At 49.2% G+C, this 21,735-nt stretch overlaps 1 long non-coding RNA gene across 1 annotated transcript; it reads right to left on the bottom strand.

Moving 5' to 3' along the window:
• Positions 1–3,355: 3,355 nt before the first annotated feature.
• Positions 3,356–20,653, bottom strand: LOC134044125 (uncharacterized). Its single transcript, XR_009933234.1, has 2 exons — positions 20,238–20,653; positions 3,356–3,936 (listed from the first exon to the last, which is right to left on the bottom strand). It is a non-coding gene; the product is annotated as an uncharacterized LOC134044125 (long non-coding RNA).
• Between the last annotated feature and the right edge of the window lie 1,082 nt (positions 20,654–21,735).

Below are 21,735 nucleotides of genomic sequence, written 5' to 3'. Positions count from 1 at the left end.
TAATAAAAGGTGCTTCCAGACTTGGAAGAAGCAGGTCGCTTATCTCAGTGCTGCCCACCTCCTGCAGACAACGGTGCTGACCACAGCTATTCTCACAAACCTCTTCTTAAGGTCATTCAGAGGCAAACTGTGGCTGCAGCCCCCAGCACAGTCCTTCTGAAATGTGTAAAAAAGGGATTATTCAGGAAACATCGAAGAGAGCTCAGAAACTGAATATGAAGGCCCCAAATCCTTCTCCAAACACCAATACTACAGAGAATGTAAGAGAGAAGTCCTGGACTCTCCCACTGGAGAAAGAATTGCTGAAAAACGTGTTAACTGCATTTTTGAGTGAGGAAATGCTGATGTTCACCCTGCTCGAGCATAAGCTCTGCTCAAAACATGGAACCTAGAACTCTAAATTGCGCAGATCACTGGATAAGGGGACCACACCCTAAAAGAACAGAAATCGGCAAAGCTCCTGGGCAACAGCTTCCAGTTCCACATCTATTTGCAGGCACAACGTGAGCTACAAAAACCATGCTTGTGTCCCTCTCTAGCTGGGCAGACCCCACAGGCAGGGAGGCACAGGTCTGAGAACACATTTACCATCTTCCCGTCCCCTCCCCTTCCCACACGAGCATCTGATCTGGCATAAGGCAGTCATTTTGAGACTCCTTCTATAATATCTGTCTGCAGGAGGTGCAATTCCATATTTTGGCAATACGTCCTGCCTAGTACAAATGTCTGGTCTGCACGAGAACAATGTAGAAAAAAGAAGTTTGGCTCTGAAATCAGACTTCAGCTCAGCAGTAGTCAGACCATGTAAGCCCCAAAAGCCTCCACAGCCAAAACCAGGGAAATCTGGTTTTTGTGTGTGCTTGGACTTCTAAATTAAAAAATGTATTTGCAGAGCAGCCACGGTGGATCTACACAACAACTGCTTTTCGCTACAGTTTCAAACGGCAACACTGACTCAAAAAAGGGGGGAAAATAAATTAAAGGAAAAAAAAAGAGAGAGAGACCTGTAATCAGAACCTTAGGAATTATATGGAAAACATATTTCTGAAATAACACCATTTCTTACCATTCTACGCAGCTGAGAATGGCTTCCAAGGAAGGTGTTTTCCTCTGGCTAGTGCCCACAAGGAAATGCCAGCAACCCAACTCTAACAGTTCACCACTCAAGCTTGTGCACTTGCTATTAGCCATCTCTGTCTTCAAATATCAATTAAACACCTTCCTCATCTTGCAACAAATCATTTAGTCACCCAACCAGCAAGCAGAAACTGGCAACTACACCATACACCTGTTATTATGCATTACAACAAAATTAAAGCATTTGGAGAATTTGGCAAGGCCGGGCCGCTGCTGACACCACGGCGGCGGCTGTAGCTGCGAGCACGCAGATGGACGCTGCTCCTGCCTGCTAGGAAAACAGTGGTGCACAAAGAGCTGCTGGCGTCCAGCAGCTGGCCTTTCAAGAGGAGTCTGCACAAACACGGCCTCTGTGACACCTGCTCAGGTGCACGGGCGCCAGGCTGCGGCGGGAGCAGCGGGGAAGGGGCCCAGGGACGGTCCCGCACAAGCGCTGACCTCCTCGGGGCAAGCGCAGAGTTATTTATTCAGGTGCAATAATACAAATCCTTGGGGGATGTTCCGCAGTGATAAAACGGAGAGGATTCCAAAGAATGCGGTCCCTGTGTGACTTGCCAAGCCTCACTGTAAGCACACCGTGTTTGCAACATCTACTGATGGCCAGAAGCAAAATTACTGTCATTCGGGGCCTCTGAGTGCAGAACTTGAGCAGCTTTCCAAACTGGCAAACTTTTATAATGCTGCACAGTGTCTAACTGGGACATGGGCAATAACAAAGGGACCCGGTGGAGATAAGCCTTTGCTCCCCTGGGCATCACTTGAGCTGTCCTAACCTTTTCATGAAAAAATAAACAGGGCAAGCCTGCAATAAAAAGCAATTTATGTGCTGTAGCTGCACCATGAAAGCCTAGGGATGGGGAGGCATCCCAGCACAGTCAGTGACCTGAGCTTGTGTCATTCATTACTGGTTTTGTTCAAGAGGAGAGAACTTATGCTCAGTGTGAAACACCACCAGCAGAGGTGGAAGCCAGAGCCCTGTCATTCACAGAAATGCTTTCCTCACCACACACAACAAAGGAGTGCAGACACCTCAGCAGCCACAACACCCAGCCCCAGAAAACGTGTCAGAAGGTGGGCTTCACACCCAGAGGCTTTGCCAAAAACGCACAGCTGGGGCTACCTGTGGGCAATGGATCCCTCCTGCAGCCCTGGCGCGGCCACCGGGCTGCAGCTCAAGGGGTTAGCAGGTTACTGTAACCTCAGCCACTGGCCAGTGCCATCCTCCCGCCAGGGCTTCAAAAGAAAACACCTGAGGGACCTGCCATTTCCCAACACATCACCGGCTGTTTCATACGGGATCTAGAACTGGATGATTCCTGACAGTTTCCAGGGAAACTTGCATTCATCATCTTGGGCAGTTTCTCTCTAAACCCATCCGAGACAGACACTGGATGCAGCTAAGCTGCTGTGCTACACCTGGCATGTTCCAGGGGGCAGAGGGAGACAAGGTCAACTCAGGCCTTGACTGTGATCAAGTTGCTGTCCTGAAGAAAAAATGTAAAACAGCTGCTAGAGAAGCTACGTAAAAATACTCCTAAAACACCTTTTCCTGCTTCTCTGTATGAATCTCCCTTTTGCCTGTCAGCAACAGCTCTGTCGCATTTCTGAATAACCCTGGAGTTCAGGCACAGTTTTACATCCTGACGAGCGGGAACACCGCAGAGGCACGGGACACCATGATCCTTGTGCTGAGATGGAGCTTGGAGAAAAGCTGTTGGATGCACTGGATGTTCCTTTGTCAAAGCCAAGCTCTAAACTTTTAAGAAAACTTAAGCTTTCCCCTGCCTGGTTTTCCTGATGGCTTGTCAGAGGTAGGGGCATTGGAAGAAAAGCACAGAGGGATCCTCTGCTGTACGGAATGCCAAGGAATCCACATTTGTCTTTCAGCAGCAAGTTTCCTAATGTAACTTGCTCCACCACCAGTCTAGATCACCAACGCTAACATGAGCGGGTACCAGCAGCATGAGGCTGGCAGCACAGAGCCTTCTGCAACACAGGTTCCTCTGGCGTCCCTCAGGCACAAGCAAAGCTGGGAAAATTATACCTAGGATGTTCCTGATAGAGTCTGAGTTCAGCCATTAAATTCAACATGTTCCTATACTGAAGACTAAAGCCAAACAGCAGAAGCAACAGGGGACCGATACACCAAGTTTGAAAATACACTTGCGTTCTGACCCATTTCAATCAATTGCTTCTAATAAAACAAGATGGCTCTTGGAAAAAAAAAAAAAAAAAAAAAAAAAGGAAAAATGGAAACAAAAATCATTGATTTCCACTAGGAAAGAAGCAAGGTAGGCCCAAATCCCAGTTCCAGAGTGAAAAAAAAAAAAACCCCTAAAGAAACAACACTGAAACATAACTCCCTCTTTCATTTAGACTGAACGGTCACCTGTATGACAAACAAGTTCATTATCACACCGCTGTTCAGATGGCAATTGTGTGTACACAGCCAAGGCACGCAGCAAGATCAACTCTGCTGAAAACCCCACAACAAAGCTGGTTTCAAAACAGAAGAACCTGTGTACACCTCACTGTGTAAACCAGACAGATGCTAGGAAAAGATGACAAGAGTTGTTTGATATGAATCCAAGACTCAGGCATTTTAACAAGGCTGTCTGGTAAGAGCTCACCTGACCCACTGCATGAGCATCTAGTCTTTATTTCTTCCAGTTCCGGAGCGTTTAGAAGGCAAATGACAGATCAACAAAGCAATGGAGCTGGCAGGATTCACAGAGTGAATATTATGGTTCCATAGCAGTACTAGCCCAGGCCGAAGGTGTTTTCTCCACATCTGGCTACCTGAGGAGGGGTAAATCACAAAGCTGAAACAGTCCTATGTTGATGGTTTGAATAAACACACCCCACAACAAGCTGAACACATACTATGTCTCCATTAAGTGCATTGGGCTATGAAACTTAATTAAAAGCACTTGCATTGCCAGTTCTCACATCACTGTTCAGCTCTTCGTTCTTTCAATAACCACACTGAGCACATTGCACAGAAGCAAAACTGAAGATTTTACCTTATGAAAAATACTTCCTTTGGCTTGTGGAAATGACAGCTTCCATACAATGGATCTTCTTCACCACAGGACAACAAAAAAGGCGCCTGGGTTACAGCAATTCTGCACTCTCTTCTGGTCAAAGTGACTGCCACACAGTAAAATCACAACTACTTGAAACAAGTCCTACACACACATCTATGATTCGGCTAAGCATGCTCTCAGCAGCTCAGTTCCAAACTATGGTAACTGCTGCAACTCTGGCGACTGGGAAAGTCAGACCCAAAATGGAAAGCAACATGGCTATTTCTCATCATTTCAGTCCCCGTAAGAGGCTCCCCACTGCCTGAGCACTGAAACGGGATCCATAAAATTTCATGCAAGCACTAGAGCAGATCTTGCTATTATGCTACACAGCGGCAGCAAAAGCACATTCCTGAAATGTACGGATATTATTAAGTCAGAGAAAAAGCGAAGATGAGCAGAAACCCAAGAAGCCTAACACCCTACATTTCAGGAGGCAAACACTGATTAAAAAAGCCTCTTAATAAGGTTCAAACACATACATATGCAAGACCTCTTTACCCGTAGTAAAGCAAAAAATCTAAGCAGGCCAGGCAGTCTCCAAGTGAGAAAACACAGTTGAGAACAGTCATGTTGAAGCCTCACTCTGTCCATGGCAAACCCCCCCTATGCCAGAGCCCCTGTCCATGACAAACCCCCCCTGAGCCACAGCTCCTCCCCATGGCAAACCCCCCTGTGCCACAGCCCCTCTCCATGGCAAACCATGCCTATGCCAGAGCCCCTGTGTATGGCAAACCCTACCTGTGCCACGGCTCCTCTCCATGGCAAACCCTGCCTGTGCCACAGCTCCTGCCCACGGCCAACCCTGCCTGTGCCACAGCCCCTGTGGCTGGCAAACGCCCCTGTGCCAGAGCTCCTGTCCAGGGCAAACCCTGCCTATGCCACAGCTCCTGTCCATGGCAAACCCCCCTGTGCCACAGCCCCTCTCCATGGCAAACCCCCCTGTGCCACAGCCCCTCTCCATGGCAAACCCCCCTGTGCCAGAGGGCCTGCGCATGGCAAACCCTGCCTGTGCCACAGCCCCTGTGCATGGTAAACCCCTGCCTCTGCAGAGACAATCAATGCCTCCACTGACTGTCAGAGAGTGAGATCTGGGGTACCCAGTAACATTCTGATACTCCAGAAAGTTTTCCTCAAGTGCGACCGTGTCAAAGGGGCTTCGAAGGGAGGTAGGAAATAGCGGAAGGTGACTCTTGAAGCAAAACTGAAATTAAGAGTTCAACATGAGAATTCATAGCTGCCTAAATATTTCAGTAAATAAAGATTGATCCAAAACCTCCTTCCAGTCCCAGAAATGCAAGGCCATCATTTCACTGTGGTGTAACCAACTTTGGCTTTGGCCTCGCACACATCTGGCTCAAATTAGCACCTGCATACCTCAGTTATTAAATATAAACCAGCCCTTTCCCCATGACCTGCAGAGTCCTTGTGCACAAGAACTTATTCGATGCCATCATGTCCTCCCTTATCAGATGCGTGGGGTATGACATCATGAACACAGAGCTGCAGCACAACTAGCACCAGTTCAACTCCCAAGCACCAGGTCACATTTCCCATCGCTCTCTTTTAATACAAACACTATGGGCTCGGTGGCTAATGGATGGAGCCCTTGAATTTTACCTCAGACGCTTCACATTAAACCCAAGGCTGATGAGCTAAATGCCATCTCTAAGGAAGAATGCATCTGTCAAAACCATTGCTTGCAGCACATGGCCAAAGCGAGAAGCATGCACCAGCCATTTCCATCCAGATTTGTTGCATCAGCCTCCAGTGTCTGCTATGCAAGCTGGATTACTAATGAAAAGTTGCTGCTCTAGATATTTTTCCAAAACAGCACTTGGGGATTTGGACGGAGAAGGCAAATTGTTTTCTTGTTAAAACATACATCTCAGTGTTCTGGAGAGCTCCCTTCTATTTCTGAACTCGGCACGTGTACTCCGTGAGCCAACACGGGTGCTTCATCCCCGTCTCCACGGCCCACCCCCAACCTGGTGCACTCGTGCTGTGGAGACAGAGAACTTGTACCAGCTGAGGGTAAAACTAGTCACTTCATACAGCATTCATATTGAAGCAAAGCTCACAGCTGTGAGCAGGGTCAACAACTGAGCAACCTCTTCACGTGACAGACCCAGCACCCGTATCCCGGGACTCCCACTGCTGTATCTGGGAACTGCACAGGTCCAGCCTTCTACAACCCTTTCAGTAACAGGCAAAAACTCATTGACCCACAGGAAAAAAGACCTTGACTGAAAACCACTTTTAAGAGAAGGAATTAGGAAGCACAGGGATCTAGCTGCCTATTTTTTGTACGATATAGCAGAAACCCTTTGGGCAATGAGGTGCAGGTACACAGGATAAAGTTAGACAGGCGGCTGCCCACAAAGGCATGCTGAATTAGTCTTGTCACTAATTGTCCATTTCCATACATTTCTGCAACCTTTCAGGAGGCTGTTGTGGGTTACTGCCCAGTAGATTTCCCTAAAGACCGAGAGCTGCCACAGTCCACTGCTAGCACACCGACACCTCCTAGCAGCCTCACATCCTTGCAGTGACCACCCGAGCACAAAGACGGGGCAGGTGAGAAGGAAATTCCTCACAAAGACTCTCAAGAACCTGAATGACTGTCTGTAGGTTGGGTGACACCTCCAGCTGACACAAGCTGGACTCTGGCCCCCATGCCGCATTGTGAATTCACTTCCAGTCAGATCTGCATGTCCTTCCTGCCTCAGTGCAGGCCTGAGTTACCCAAAAGTGACCTAACAAAACCTTTGTTTTCAATGTGTTCCATGAGGATTATGCTCTGGACTAAATCCCTGGTTAATAAGTTAAAGAAGCTCCACACGTGGTTTGCCTCAGATCTGCTCAGCTGGATGCTTAAAAGCAATTCTGAGTAACAAGGTAATTTTTGCTACTTGCTGTACCCTACATCGAAGAGCTCTTGAAGATGTGCCTCAGGAGCTCCTGGCAGTAATCAGGCTCAGAGGGCAGCCCGTGTCAAACTGCGACGTTCGTTTGTTTGGCACTCGCCCAAAGCCTGCAGAAAAGGAAACTTCCAAGTGCAAACACAGAGACACGCAAGGAGGCGAGATTAAACGCCTCCCTTTCGGTCTCTGCAGAGCACTGGCCAGTACATGCTCTAACTGGTGTCAGACAGTGCGGGGCAGCTGTCGGTGAGAGCAAACAGGAGGAAGTCATTAAAGATGGAACTTCCAGACACTCGACTCGCACACCAGAACAGAAGCGGCGAGCAGACACATCCGAGACGCGATTTCACGCTTGCGAGCGCAGCGCCGAGCGTGGCCTTGCCTCACAGCACCGACGGGAATTGCTGCCCACCGTAACCCAGAGCTCACCAGCTCCGCTCTCCCACGCCTGTACTTCCAGCAGCTACAGTGTACATAACTGCAATTTCAGTCGCCAGATAGGGCTGGGCTCTCGCTATGCCCGATTTTCCCAAACGCCGCTTCTTGGAGCTCAAGTCTTCACTTGTTATTTCAAACACTTAGCAGAAAAAACTCACCCCATAACCGATACGTTCATTAAACAAAAAAAAGCCACACAAAATTCTCATGGTTTGGAAGATGAGGGGACTGAAGGTTCTTGTGTTAGGCTTTCCCCCCCTTTTGTTCTCCTTTGCTCTTTACGAACAGCACATGCAAAACATTTGTGAAGCCAACACAGCTGTGGGGCCCGCTCAGCAGACCAGGACTGTCTACTCAGTATCCTTTCTTAGCTTTTTATAGATACAACTTTAAAACACCATGAAATTTATTTCCTGTAATAACGATCCCCAAATATTTTCTTTAAAAGTGGACGTTTCAGCAAAACTCCCGCAAGAATGTGGAATTATGCACTTACATTGTGTTAGCGCAGTCCTTCCCTCCCCACTTCCTTCACTGTGCCCCCTCAGACTCTCCCTGGTGTTTTATTCTGCCTGCCAAGGTCTCCGATGTGCGCGAAGCCAGGCTGGCACCACCACACCCATAGAGACCTTGCTGAAAACTGGCACACCCCGCGCTGGAGCAAGGCTCCAATACGCATTGAAAATATACAGGGTCAAGTGTTCTTCCCCAGATTTCCCTTTCTCCTACAACAAGTTCCTGGGCAGATAACTTGATAGCTTCTTTTCCACTGTATGCTCCAGGACACTCCTGGTCTCCATCTCTGCACTTCCAGAGTCTAGCCTAGCTTCACGAAGGACCTCTAGAAGCTGTTATAAGGTCAATGTTACTTGGAGCTAAGAAATATCCGTCTACTGTCCGGCATGTACAATCCATTCCAGCACACCGGTACCACTTTTCCTCGTACAGCATTTGCTGTCTTAAACCATTTACAGCCTTCCTTCCTTCCACGGCAGCACTGGCTCCCGCAGCAGCCCCAAGGGATCCACGCCCGTACACGCCAGATCTCAGCCTCAGCTGTGTGTGAGACCCCTGGCATCCGCCGTGGTCGCCGGAAGCTGACACTCCCAACACCTGGGAGACAGCTCACTGTACGGCAGGGTTTGGTTCCCCACGCCTGGAGATGCTTGGGATCAGCACTGCGTGGCTGCTCCTGCACCCCCTGATGGCACCAGCAAAGCCTCTCAGGAATACGGAGCACAGCCTCCCGCACAACAAGCATACCACTGCAGCAGGAAGAACGGCGGGCACGCCTCAAGGGGGAATTGCCCAGGCTAAATCCATTGCCCAGTCTGATAACCCGCAGCACATCTCGACACGTTTTGGTCCTTCCCTCACGGGGGCTATGGCAGCAGCAGAAAAAAAACAGCAACACACAAAGCCCAGAGAACTGTGGATGCTCCTTCAGCACCTCCAAGTTAGAGTGGAAGCGCTGAAAGGGAAAGCCCGAACCCGAGCAGGACAGCATAGAACTCCAGTTCCCAAAGCTGGAACATGTGCTCCAGGTAGGAGTGCAAACAACAAAGACAGGACAGTCAAGGTAACACGCAAGGTGTAACAATTCTGCTAATATAGCACAAACAAGTGGCTGAGATTTACTTAACCCTCTGATACTGAGGACCTGAGGTGGAAGACAGTTTGTCATCTCACTCCCTGTTTTTCTATTCTTACCCCATTTAGTCCCCCTCTCAGACAGCGGTCGCTATAAATTGCCTCTGAACCATTTTGATGTGACAGTCATGTCTGTGCCTGAGAGAGGTCAAAAGAAAACCTCCTGGGAAAAGCCGATCCCTACGCACGGTATGTCAGAAATATGCGCTAAATGGAACAAGGAGATCCTTGCTCCCAAGAGCACATTTTGATCCCTGGGGTTTGTGCTCCTGACCCATGTTTTCATGAGCATGGCAGCCAGTTCTGATGCACCTTTCCATGCAGCACAAGAGGCCAATGTGCCTGGAGCCTCAAGTGCTGCGTCTGGGCTCTGCTGCCGAGGTCTGGAGCCCCAGGGGTGAACGGGGACACGCCCGCAGCACAGGAGCCCTGAGCCAGGCCCTGACTCACATGGGCAGGGCTCCTGCCCAGGCTTACTCCACAGAAGCACTCATTATTTGAGCCTGCTGTACTCCTGTGGAGAGCTATACTCCCACCCGCACTGCAGGCTGGACTTACACACACCCTGGATAGAAAAGAAAGGAACGGAGCACACAGGGCCAGGGAAGGAGCAAATCTGACTGAAGAGGCACAGCCTGAGACTCTCTGACTCTGGCAATATCCACCATCAACATGTCTAATTTCTGGGTCTCACTCATGCTCAGAGCCAGAGGAAAGGGAATCAGGCACTGGGATGAAAAATGAATGGCTCCACAAATAACAGTAACAGATCTAACTAATTTCACGTGCCCAGTAAAAGGAAAAATTCAGTTTATTTTATCCCGCCTTATTTTTTTGACAACTCTGTCAACACTCAGTCACAATCATATGATAGACATTTTTATCTCAAAGGCTGCCAGTTGAACAAAAAAAAAAAACCCTCCTACAACTGTTACAATTCCACAGAAAACAGAAATAGCTTTGTGTGCAATAAGTACAGAAAGGTTATGGAAACCCCCTGGAGCAGAACCTAGGGAAAAGCCTTCAGAGGCAGGCACCTGATGGAAGCACTGACAGTCCCATGGCCATTCCAGCTGTAGTGCATTCCAAAGGAAAGGAGAAGGGCCTGCAGTGGCACTGCTGTTGATGTCTGCCAATACATTACCCCTCCATCTTGCTTTCCACGACAGACCTGGAATAATTCACTAAAGGGGCAGCAGAGTCAGTCACAACTAATTACCAACTTCAATTGAACGCAGGCCATCAGGAGCAGTCCCTGAGCACTGAAACCACGGTGGAAGCACCTCCAAGCTGATTAAATATCCCATTGGTACGAAGCACATCCAATCCTCTTTTTTTCCCCTTTTATTTCACAAATATTGCATGGGATGAAAGAAAGTCAGGGCTGAACTCTCCGGAACAGATGTAGAACACATGTCTGTGCATCAGTTTAAAGCAAGATTCCAGACACTAGAAAGCAGTTGTGGTTTGGCAGTGGAGAGCTCTCATTTTAATTAGCTCAGGGTACAAATGATTTCTAGAAAGCCTTCCTCATGCTGGAGTAGGATTACTTCTGCTGGGACAGGGCTCCCAGGCAGATTTTTTTGGGGGGGAGGGCGGGAAGTGCAGAGGCAACCATTCCAACTCGACACAGTCCACGACAGCAGGCAAATCCGTACCTAAGCGGGTTCCTCAAGTCCCCAGGGCAGTGGCAGCAGCTACCTCAGGGCCAGGTGCGACTGCAGCCCACAGAGAATGACGCGCCACAGGCACAGCAGCAGCACGTGTGCTTCCTCCCATGCCTTGCTGTTTCCTTCACCTGTCCTCTACACAAGCGCATTTCTTCCTAGCTCAGCTCAAGGAAAATTGAGTCAAGGTGGGATTAGCTCGGCGAACGAGCAGTTGCCATTTCTACTGATGTCACCCAGCTTAAAACCTTGGTTCCCTGATGCAATTACCTATTTCGCTCTTGAATTTGCTTAGCTTTCATGTTCTGCCTAAGTGACTGTTCTAAGGAACACACAGAATTATTCCACAACCAAAAGCTTGCTCTTAATTAGAAAGGAAACAAAGAAGGAATCAATATGCCCGATTGTGCCTCCAGACATACTCAACTCCAAAGCCTGTGATATTGCTCATTTGTCACGTCCTCAGCATCAGTGTTCAGTAATAGCCATTAGTCAAAGTGTCAGACAACATCACCACGGGAAACAAAAAGACAGCACTCACCTTTGTAAAGGGAGGGCAACAAATAGATTGTGGCACGCGAAGACGAAACGGTCGCATTTCTTTCAAGACTCAACTTCAGCTTAGAGAAGACAAGGGAGAAATGCCATAAACTGAACTTGGATCAAGAAAAGCGAGAAGACTGGCTGACATGTCACCCAAGTCCCCCGTGCTATGCAGTCCTACCCAACAACCAGGTTTGTTCCAATGCCAGCCCTGCCAGGAGAGCAGGAGCCCACCCTGGATGGGACCCTGTCCAGTTAGGACCTCTCCTGTCTCTTGCTATTTGATGAATTACCAGCAAGTGCAGCAGAACGCTTGTTACACCTCAGTCCCTTCCACATTTACAAGGTTTAAGCCCCGAGCTCTACGAGGCAGCAAGTTACCGTCATAGCCTGCTCTGGATCGGCCTCGCCCGAAGGGCCGGCAGGAGTTATCCCAGAGCTGAGGGCCACTTGCCGAGGCACACGCCCTGCGCAGGAAGCGGGACGGTGCCTCAGTAAGCACAGAGCCAGCCGGATCAGTCCCCCTGCGCGCACCGCGGGACACTCGCCTCCGCATCTGTACCCACGTGTGCAAGGCCTCGCTCCACCGAAAGCACAGGCATCCAGCACGCTCGGGGATGCCTTGCTATTTCTGCCATGTGCACTACTCTCCTGCTGTACTGAGGTTTCGTCCTCACTCCATAGTGCGTAGATCTTTTCCATAAAAAAGCAAACTTCACTGCTCTGCATTTAATGGATAGAGTCTGAGGGGAAAAACTGAAAAGAAAAACATCCCTGGGAGTTAAATCAAAGGAAGGGATTGTTTTCCCAGCTGGGCTCTGAACGATAGAAGACCGTCTGTCACTCTGAGGCCAAAAAACGTCATTTACATACACCAGTTGCAGCAAACCTGCCCTGAGATATAAGGTTTATTCTGTCATTATTTAAGTCTCACATTGTACTTGACTTCTGCAGCTAACAACCAAGGCCTAAGCAATAGCTGTTGGTTAGAAACCAGAACCTAGTTCATTTTATTTTGCCAAACACGATGTGCAGCCATAAACCCAAAACAGTCCTTCTCAGGTAGTTTATTATGATCATCATTAGAACAACACTGAAGTTTGCAAACTGTCTGGGTAAGCAACGAGTGCTCTTTAGGGGCAGCTCTCCTGGGAGAGCAAGCAAGGGCTGCAGAACACCTCCTGAGGGCAAGCTCGTACCAACACCACAGCTCCTTTGGAAATCAAATGCTGGAAATGCATTCCACGGGTCAGCTTCAGGCACTCAACACAAGATATACAACAACAAAACAAAACACGGGGCAAGGCCTCGGAGTTGATGGAATATGCAGCTTTTTCCGTGCTGGGAAGGCTTTAGGAGAGGCCAGGTGCCCCCCAGTGCTCTGAAATGGCGCATGCTGTGCTTTAAGTGCACGTGTCCTCCCTGCTGGTGGGCTCTGCAAAGTGCCGGGGATGCTGAACAGCTTTGGAAAATCCCGCTCTGTCACACGCCCTCATCAGATACCTCAGAGCCACCTCCTGATCAGCTCTTGCTGACAACAGCTGTCCAACACTTCACCAAGTCCCACAGAGCAGGTAACAGATGACCTGAGCAATTCCTCCAGCTTACTTTGGGCAGACCACTCCAAATTACTGGATCCAATGGTTGGATAAATTCATAGGAGGCACTCGTGCTCATTCTCCTCTGTTTACAGAAGCCCCTTCTATGCAAAAAGAGCAAAAGAGGCAAGGATTTGACGATCAGGAAGTCCCAACTCAGTCAAGCTACACTTCCTACAACACTACCTGGCAGGACTGGTCCTTGTTTTCAACGCTAGGATTGCTGTGTCTGCATCGGACACCCAGTCGGGAAGTCTGAGCTGGCTCGCCAGGAACAGCCCCCACCCTCAGCTCTTTCCAGGGCACAAGGGTGCAAGGAATGCAGCAGCAGGCACAGTGGATGCTCCTGGCTTCAGCAAGTCAAACAACACCCACCTATTTACAAGAGCCAAAGACTGGGGAAAAAGCAGCCAGCAAAGAACAAGAGACAGGTAAGGTTCCTAAACAATTGAAATCCTCATGAAAACGTCAATTTAGCCAAGCTTTTTTTCAGCTCTGTCTTCCTACCAGCACCTGCAACTGCAAAGGTTTTGGGGTTAAATCCATCAGTGAAAACATGAAAGGCTGGACATATACAGACATCTGTTCAGGGACCAGAACTTCCCTTGCTGGGTGCCATTTCAGCTGCAGCAGACTAGTGTGACACAGACCATTTCAATCTCAATTTGCTTTTTCACCTTTTTAGCAATTAGTCTGAGCAATAACCCACATTACTGCAATTTAGCCAAAGCATGCACAAGTTCCTCTAGTAAGAAGCAGAATTCTCCTCACCATTGAAAATGCAACCTGATTCGACAGCGGTGTTCTGCTCCAAATGAAGCAGAAGGGATGGATTAGAAACCTACCACCAATTAAAGTGTTCGGACACACTCTTGGAGATCTGTGTTATGGAGGCTTCATGCACAACGAAGAAAGAGCCATCCACAGTCCTCTGAGCACATCAGCTAACCTGAGAGCTCAAACAGAAATTATAAAAACACAAGAATGGGCTGAAACCCCCCCCACAGAATGATTCTACAGAGCCCAAGAGCCTGCCAGCCCCTCCTCCGGGTGTGCAGACCCCCAACAGCAGCACAGAGCTCCAGGTCACAGCAATGTGTCCATGCGTGTCTCTCTGCTGGATTTGTACTGCAGCTTCTCTGCTGACTTCAGGAGCAAACGACTATTACCAAAATACACCTTTTCTTTTATTCCCCTGCTTTGTTTCTCTACTTAACTGCATACAGTACTGCAAACACTTTATTAATGCTGCTCTGCTTTGGTCAGCTACACCTAACAGCATTTATTAGAAGGGATTATCAGAAGTATGAAATGGTTCATTGTCACAAGTACTAACTTGTGGAGAAGGGAACAAAGACTTTGCTGCATGAAAATCAACACAGTGATTATGAGCTCAGGCTTCTGGTGTACTTCAAAGACACTGGCTATCTGTTTCCTTTTTAGTTTAGGAGTGCCAGTGCTTCATCTCCCACCTAGTTTGCTTTCCACGTGCAACTACCACATAGCACCTGACAATTACTCAGCTGCTAGGTAGAGATTCTACCTATTCTTTCACAAAATAGCTCATAAATACAAGTTTCCAGGAACCCCTGAAAGGATGATCAGGAAATCTCCATAGACACCTTTTCATTCCACCCAGGTTGCCAGCGTTCTGCTCTCCTCCCGGGCAGCTCAGCTGCTTGAACAAACATTTCAGAGCAGGGTGAGCACTACCCATGAGTGCCTTGTGCATCATCCCAGCAGCAAGGGCTTGACCCGGTCCATCCCTGCGCCATCAGCTGTCCCACACCAGGCTCACAGCGGGGTACAGGAGCCTCTCTGCAGCCTCCACACACCTGTGCCCCAGGGGCTGGCAGAGGCAGAGGGAGAAAGTGAGCAGCTGACCCCACCGAGTTCCCGGAGGCTCCTGGCTGGAGCCCAGCTCTTGACCTGCCACCCTCCCACTGCTCCCATGTGTACCTGGAGCACATTTCTGACTGCCAGCACAGGTGCGAACTGCACCTGGCAAAGCATTCCCTTTGTTCTGTGCATTACTGGAAGCCACAGGTGCAGCTGGTGCTGTGAGGTTATGGGACTGTCCCTGAGGGAAGGGCCCTCTGCTGCAGGGAGGTGACTGCTACACTCTGCTGTAATTGTACAGGGCACAGTTGCTTCCTGCAACACCAGAGCTCTCCTGCTCAGCTCAGCTCCTAGTCCCTGATGTAACGTGGTATCTAGTGGACTGTCAAAACGCCTTTTTCTAATGCCTTTAAAGGTCTAAATTAGCTGGGGTTTGCTTTGTGTCTCCTTATACCCCAAATGTGGTGCCACCTTCCACCGACTCTGATATCCTTGGGTATTGAGCTCAGTTCCACTGAGCTACTCCAGAATCCAGTGTAATCTCTCTGACTTGTCTTGGAAAGCTAAGATATGCTTTATGGCCACCACATTCCCTTTTATCAACCCAAACCTGTACATAATTCAGCTCCAAGTCCAGAAGCATATTTAGTGCTGCAAAGAGATGCAATTAATCCTTCTTGCAAACCAAACTTGAAATGGGAATGAACAACCTCCACGTGAAACACTGGGGTTTCTCTCACCTAAGTGTGGACAGGAAGGAAGAACAATGCAGGACTGCAAGAAAGGTGTCCCTGCTCATGGCACAGGGGTGGGACTCATGACTTTTAAAGGTCCCCTCTGACCCTGCCTATTCCATGATTCCCTTCTATGACTTTTAGGCTTGGCTTCTATTTCCCAGGTACAGTGAAGGGATGAAAATTAATTGTGTCTGCCTCTGCCGGCTCCAACCAGACAGAAAACACCAGGGCATTTCTGGACTCTGCCAGGCCATGCCCAGAGGTCCCACAGCAATGGCACCCCCGTCACACCAGCAGCACTGACTATATCAAAATTCTTCTTCATTCACCAGACGCTCACAAGCATAAACCAAATGCCACTGCAACACCCGCTTCTCAACCAACTTCTGCAGCACCAAAATTCAGCCGTACATGAACACAGAGTCGGCAATATCAGTAAGACCTGTCAGCAGTGACTGCACCTGCCGCCTTCCCCCCTTCCCCAGCACCCCCACACATGCGGAACAGCCAGCAGGGACCTGCTCTGTGCCTCATGACAGCAGCCTCCAGAACAACAGCCCCCACACAAACACAGCCTGAAGGGAAACCTGGCTGTTCAGGATCTCCACTAACAGCATCCTAACTGACCTTAAACATGGCCATGGCTTTTCGGGTACTTAACGAGCAAAAGGCTACTGCAAAAAGCCAATTCAGGATAGGGAAGCACATCTGGGAGCCAGTCAAGATCAGAGACCAAGAAAGTCATCTTTAAAAGAGTATAAGTCCCACCACAGTCTCAGGACTCTGTTCTCAGTCTTTAATACCAAAAAGCAGAGTTCTTCTAGACAGCCAAGACATTTAGCTTTTCTTTCATCCCACAGCCATTATTCACAGCTGTTATGGCACTGAAATAACACAACTTATGTACTCCATGAAACACACCCAGCTCTCCTGACTTGCGTTCCACTTGGATAATTTACAGCAAAGAATGAAGAAATAAAAGATGCTCTACATTCTCCTTGTTGTTCCACATGCTTTTCTACACAGCGTTACAGCCAGCAGCCCTGGTCACAGAGAACGTGCACTACAGGAAACCATGCCATTTTTAGGCATTTAACAGCATCCACAGCTCATGCACTGGTATTTAATGGGAACGATTCCTCTGCGCTATGTCACAGCTATGACTTGAAGAGACGGATCTCAGAGAGGGAGTAAGCAATAATTACACTAATTGGCACTTTGCGACTAGCAGCTGATAAGCACAAAGAAAAGCTACAATGAACATCCGACCTGCCTTAGTCACTTGTACCATTTGAAATAACATTATCGGCTTACTTTCTTATCCCCTTTCTTCTGCTTAATCCAAGTAAAATACCAGAAATCAGTGTGCACCATAAAGGGGCAGCCAGCGGCCCCACAGCTCATTTTGGGGTCCAGAGGACTCCAGATCCACTGGCCCCGCTTCTGAGCACTCCAAGTGTTTTTGCGCTCCATCACACCAGTTAAACGCGCGGCACGATGCGGATGAGAGGCAGAGCATCACACCTCTGGTTTCTGGAGATGAAAGGTTCCACTTGTCATCAGCACAAGTGGTCTCAACAAGGAGCACCACTGGCACACCCACCTACCCCCCACTGCACTGGGGACAAAGGCACACTAAGCCTTCAGGAGATGAAGCTGAACTCTGACCCCTGCAGCAAAGGCAGCCTCTTCCACACTACACTGTCCAGCGACATGCAATTGGACAGGTATTTGATACTGCAACACCACAAGAGTTGGAAATTAGCAATGATTCCCCGCAAGACTCATGCCATTTCCATAGCCATGTATTAAATAGACAAAGACAGCTCCATTTAAAAAAAATAATTATTTCTGTAATAACCTCTTTTTCTTAATTGGGAACCCTTTGGGGATACTGGGAAACAATTAAGGGGAAAGATAACATGTTAGGTGGATCAGCTTCAGCAATTTCCCAAATGTGAAACTGGTCCTCTGGAAAGCTGTCCCAAATGTTACCAGTGCCCTTGCCCAGCTTCAGGAAGACACACTTGAAACCCAAAAGGACCACCCCACTGCCTTCACAGACAATACTCAAGGGCAGAAAAAAATCACTAAGTTCCATTCTCCCAGGCATGGATTTCATCTGATGATCTGGTTCTAGTTCTCACACATCTGAGAACACCAACACCAGGATTTGGAGTTTTTATATGCTTTGTGGTCTGGTTTTATTGGTGGAAACCTGTTCCCCCCTCCCTCCACACCCCCAATCAGCAGAACAGCAGAGAAAGGATGAATTCTCATCTTACTAACTTCTCTTATTTCTACCTAATCATGTGAAGCCCCCGAACACTTGTGACAGCAGCCCTGCTACCCATAGATACACAAATAGAACCTGCTCCAATCACCATGGAAGCCACATTCAAGCTTACAGGTTCCTCAGACACATCAGTAAGGCCGGAGCCTTCCTCTCTGGCCCATCACACCAAGCCCCTCGCAGAACATCAGCACAGCTGCTGAAAGACTTGCTTTGGGACATGAAGGAGTTCCCAACTATTGCATAATTTCCTAAGGCTTTTGTCAACACCAGTGCCAATACCCACAGGGCTCTTTATCACCTTGAATAAACAAGTAATGTTTAATGCATACCAGAGTAGAGGTTAGGGCTAGACAGGGTAAACATACACCTGTGTAAAGAAGTCAGGACCTGTCTCCCTGCCAAGTTCTTCTAGCCAGGAGACTTGCACGGGCTTTCAGGAGAATTCCTCCTCCTACAGCTCATTTCTCACACACACTACTCCATATCAGGTTTGGAACAGACCTGGTTACCCAGCAAGCATATGCAGTGCCTCTGTCACAACAAGCTCACTTTAGAGAACAAACCTGCCAGACCAACCTGCCACGTGGGTGCTCCGCAAAAGCCCATACGAAAAGGGGATGAAACAGGAACCCAGCTCGTGTTCTTAGGGTTGCGTCTCTTACAAAAGGACAGGCTAGCTATACACCCAGAAAAGACACAGCAATTCAGCTTCTGGCAGAGGTTGGTTGCCAAGGGTCCAGACACAGCAGCAGGGGGTAGGAGCACTGCCACTGCTCCCCAGAGCTGGATGCAACATCCCCATCCCTGAGACAGGCACAAACAGTGCTGCTAGCCCTCCTGCGAAGGGCTGAGCCTGGCTAAGGACAACATTACAGCAAAATAAGGGTAACAAAAAGCTTCATCAAGACTGCACCTACTCAGCTCCTGGAAACCTTAGAGATTTCTTCCCTCAGGCCTTTCTGGAGTAACCCTGACATGCAGCTCTGAGGCAGGAAAGCTCTGATGGTTTGGAGTGCCTCCATCTCCCCCCAGCAGGAGCAGTTCCCAGCCCCCCCTCAAACTGGCCAGAGAAGCCCAGTGAGCACACGAGTGCCTTAGAGAGCACAGCCAGGACCTCACCATGCCAGCATCACTCCTCGGCAACCACCAGCCTCTAGAACTGCACACAACTGCCTGCAGCCCTGCTGCTGATACAGAGGGCACTGTGCAGATTTAAACCCCCACAGCTCCACGGGGAATGCCTGCTGTCTTTTGGCCCAGTAGGTATACAACCAAGAAAACCAAAAATGTCTCTCAGGTGTCTCTGTGATCCCAGCCAACAATAACTTCTGAACCACCAGGTGAAATACCTTCCCCCATACAGGTGTTTCAAGGAAACATTATGGGGTCTCCTGTAAACCAACAAACTGCAGAAGAAGCAGAGTTGAGACCATTTCCATAACAGCACTAAAAAGACGCACAGTCCAACAGCAGGAAACCCCACAGATACAGACAAGCAAGAGAGCAGCAGAAAAAAAAAATAAACCTGAAAAAACTACCCCAACAACCTTTTGAATTACTACAAGTTCTAGGAAAAGACCTTTTTAGGCTGCACAAGTTAAAAGGCGCTGCCCTTCCGTACAGCCAGGCATCTCCCGCACCACCGAGAGCGCCTCCCGGGCTGGAAGAGCTCTGCCTAAGGCAAGGGTGACCTCAGCTGGACAAGGAGCAAACGGCAGCTCCTTTCCTGGGAGCTCCCAAAACTCAGGACAGAGAGGGAACCGAGGGAGTCACGGGCTACGACTGCCAAAGGCTATTTTACCTTTTTTCTAACGTTATGGTAAAGAGGTCTAACAAGCCCATGGAGTTACTTCCATTTTCAAGGCGAAACCATCACAGCACGGTCCCATCCTCTCTGAGTTCAGGCACATATTTAACCTTTTGCATTCCATTCCTCCCTGAATAGGCCAAGCAGAACAGCTCCCAGGACACCTGCCAGGCAGCAGAAACTATGACCCGTTTGAAGCTCATGCAACACCTTGCTCACATCTGCTGTGGAACCACACTTCAGGCAGTGTTTCCTCTGCCATTCAACCAGCTGTAACAGAATAAAAAATGACCCCAAAAGAATGGAAGGGATTGAAGGGAGTAACATTGCTATTTCAAGCAGAAGACGCATAAAACAAGCTAACATCAAGGTCTTCGTTACTTTCAAGAAATCTCTCATCAAATAACCTTTCTCACGTGGCTCCACCTGAAGTTTTCCCTCCAAAAAAACCCCCCACGTATTGCTTTTCAGATTCATTGTGAAGCTATTAAATAGATAATGCCACAGGTACTTACAGAATCTCTTCCAACACTATCTGCTGCTCCTCTCCCTGCTAGGGCCTGCAAGCAGTCGTCATTCCATTATTGTCCCACGCTTCCCAGTGACCTCGGAAAAAAAAAAAAGTACAACTCTTACTTATAATAGTATTAAACGGGTTTTGTGTTCACTGTTGGGTTAAAGGTTTTATAAGGAGGCAGTCTTCAGCCTACTGGAGCACACGCAGTCCTGCTTGTACAAACCTTTAGCCACTCTTCGAGACGCAGCACTTGAGCAAACCTACAACACAACACTTATTTCTCCAAAAGTAACTTTTAGTGCTGGCCGTTTTCTGTTATGCACCCGGAGCACCCTAAGAACTTTTTTTTATTTTACATCTCCACCAGCAGGGCCAGAGTTCCCACATAGGCAAGAACATCACGTTTCCAGCGCACCAAACGAAACATAAACAGACGTAATAAGTGACTCTTCAGACAACACCTGAAAAAATTACCTCCTACGCACCTCAAGACCCGCCCAGGGGAAACCAGCCGCCGCCAGGCCCGGAGACCAACAGCTTGCGGCTCCCACCGCAGCTTCCCCGCGCTTACCTTGTACCTGCTCCCGGGCACGTCCCACGTCGGGCCTGGAACACAAACTTGTAAAAAAGCGCCGTTTGCACCCAAAACCAGCCGGAGCGCGGTCCCGCGGCCCCTCAGCCGGACCGGAAGGAGCGCGCGCCTTCCGGTCACACCGCCCAAGTTTACCGCCCTGCCTCGCCATTGGCCGCTCCCGCGCGCCGCTCGCAGCGCCAATTGGACAAGGGTCCAGGCCCCGCCCCCCGGCGAGCAGCGCGCGGGGCCGCGGTCGGGGCGGGTCCGAGACCGGCACCGGCGGGAACGGGCCCCGCCCCGGGATCGGCACCGGCGGGAACGGGCCCCGCCCCGGGCCCCCCGGAGGGCGCTGTCACCCCTCCGCCCCCGCCCCGCCCGCAGCCCCCAGCCCCCTCCCGCCCCTCGTGTCAGCGACCCAGCCCCGCCCCACGCCCCCTTCTAGGACTCCACGTTCCTATCAAGTTCCTCTTCCCACCCAGAAATTTTTATTTCTTTTTTAAGTCAGTGTGCGCCTACACTCGCAGCTTGCAATAGGATTGTATCGGCAGAACAAGGCAGCACCTCTGCTCTCAGCCCCACAGCTACTACTGCTCACACACCACACTGACAAAGCAACTCTCACCACCGAGTTTTAGGCTCCTTGGAGGACATGACACCCCCCCCAAAAAAAAACCAAAACAAAAAACCCTATCTAGTTCCCATAACTATTAATTTATTTTCACTAGGAGGCTACAAAAGCACACAGCTAGAAGTCCGAAGGTGTGCAAAACCGTGAAGCAGTGGAGAAAGGGCAGCAATAAAAAAGCAGGGGGAATAAAAATATATATAACACACCATAAAGTGCGACCATAGAGCATGGAGCAGGCAGTGCAAAGTCACTGTTCATGAAAAGCGCACACTAACAAGCATGAAAGTGCAGAGT

Source organism: Cinclus cinclus, chromosome 5, assembly GCF_963662255.1.
Source record: "Cinclus cinclus chromosome 5, bCinCin1.1, whole genome shotgun sequence".
Taxonomy (NCBI): Eukaryota; Metazoa; Chordata; class Aves; order Passeriformes; family Cinclidae; genus Cinclus; species Cinclus cinclus.
This window is presented reverse-complemented; position numbering and strand designations above follow the sequence as displayed.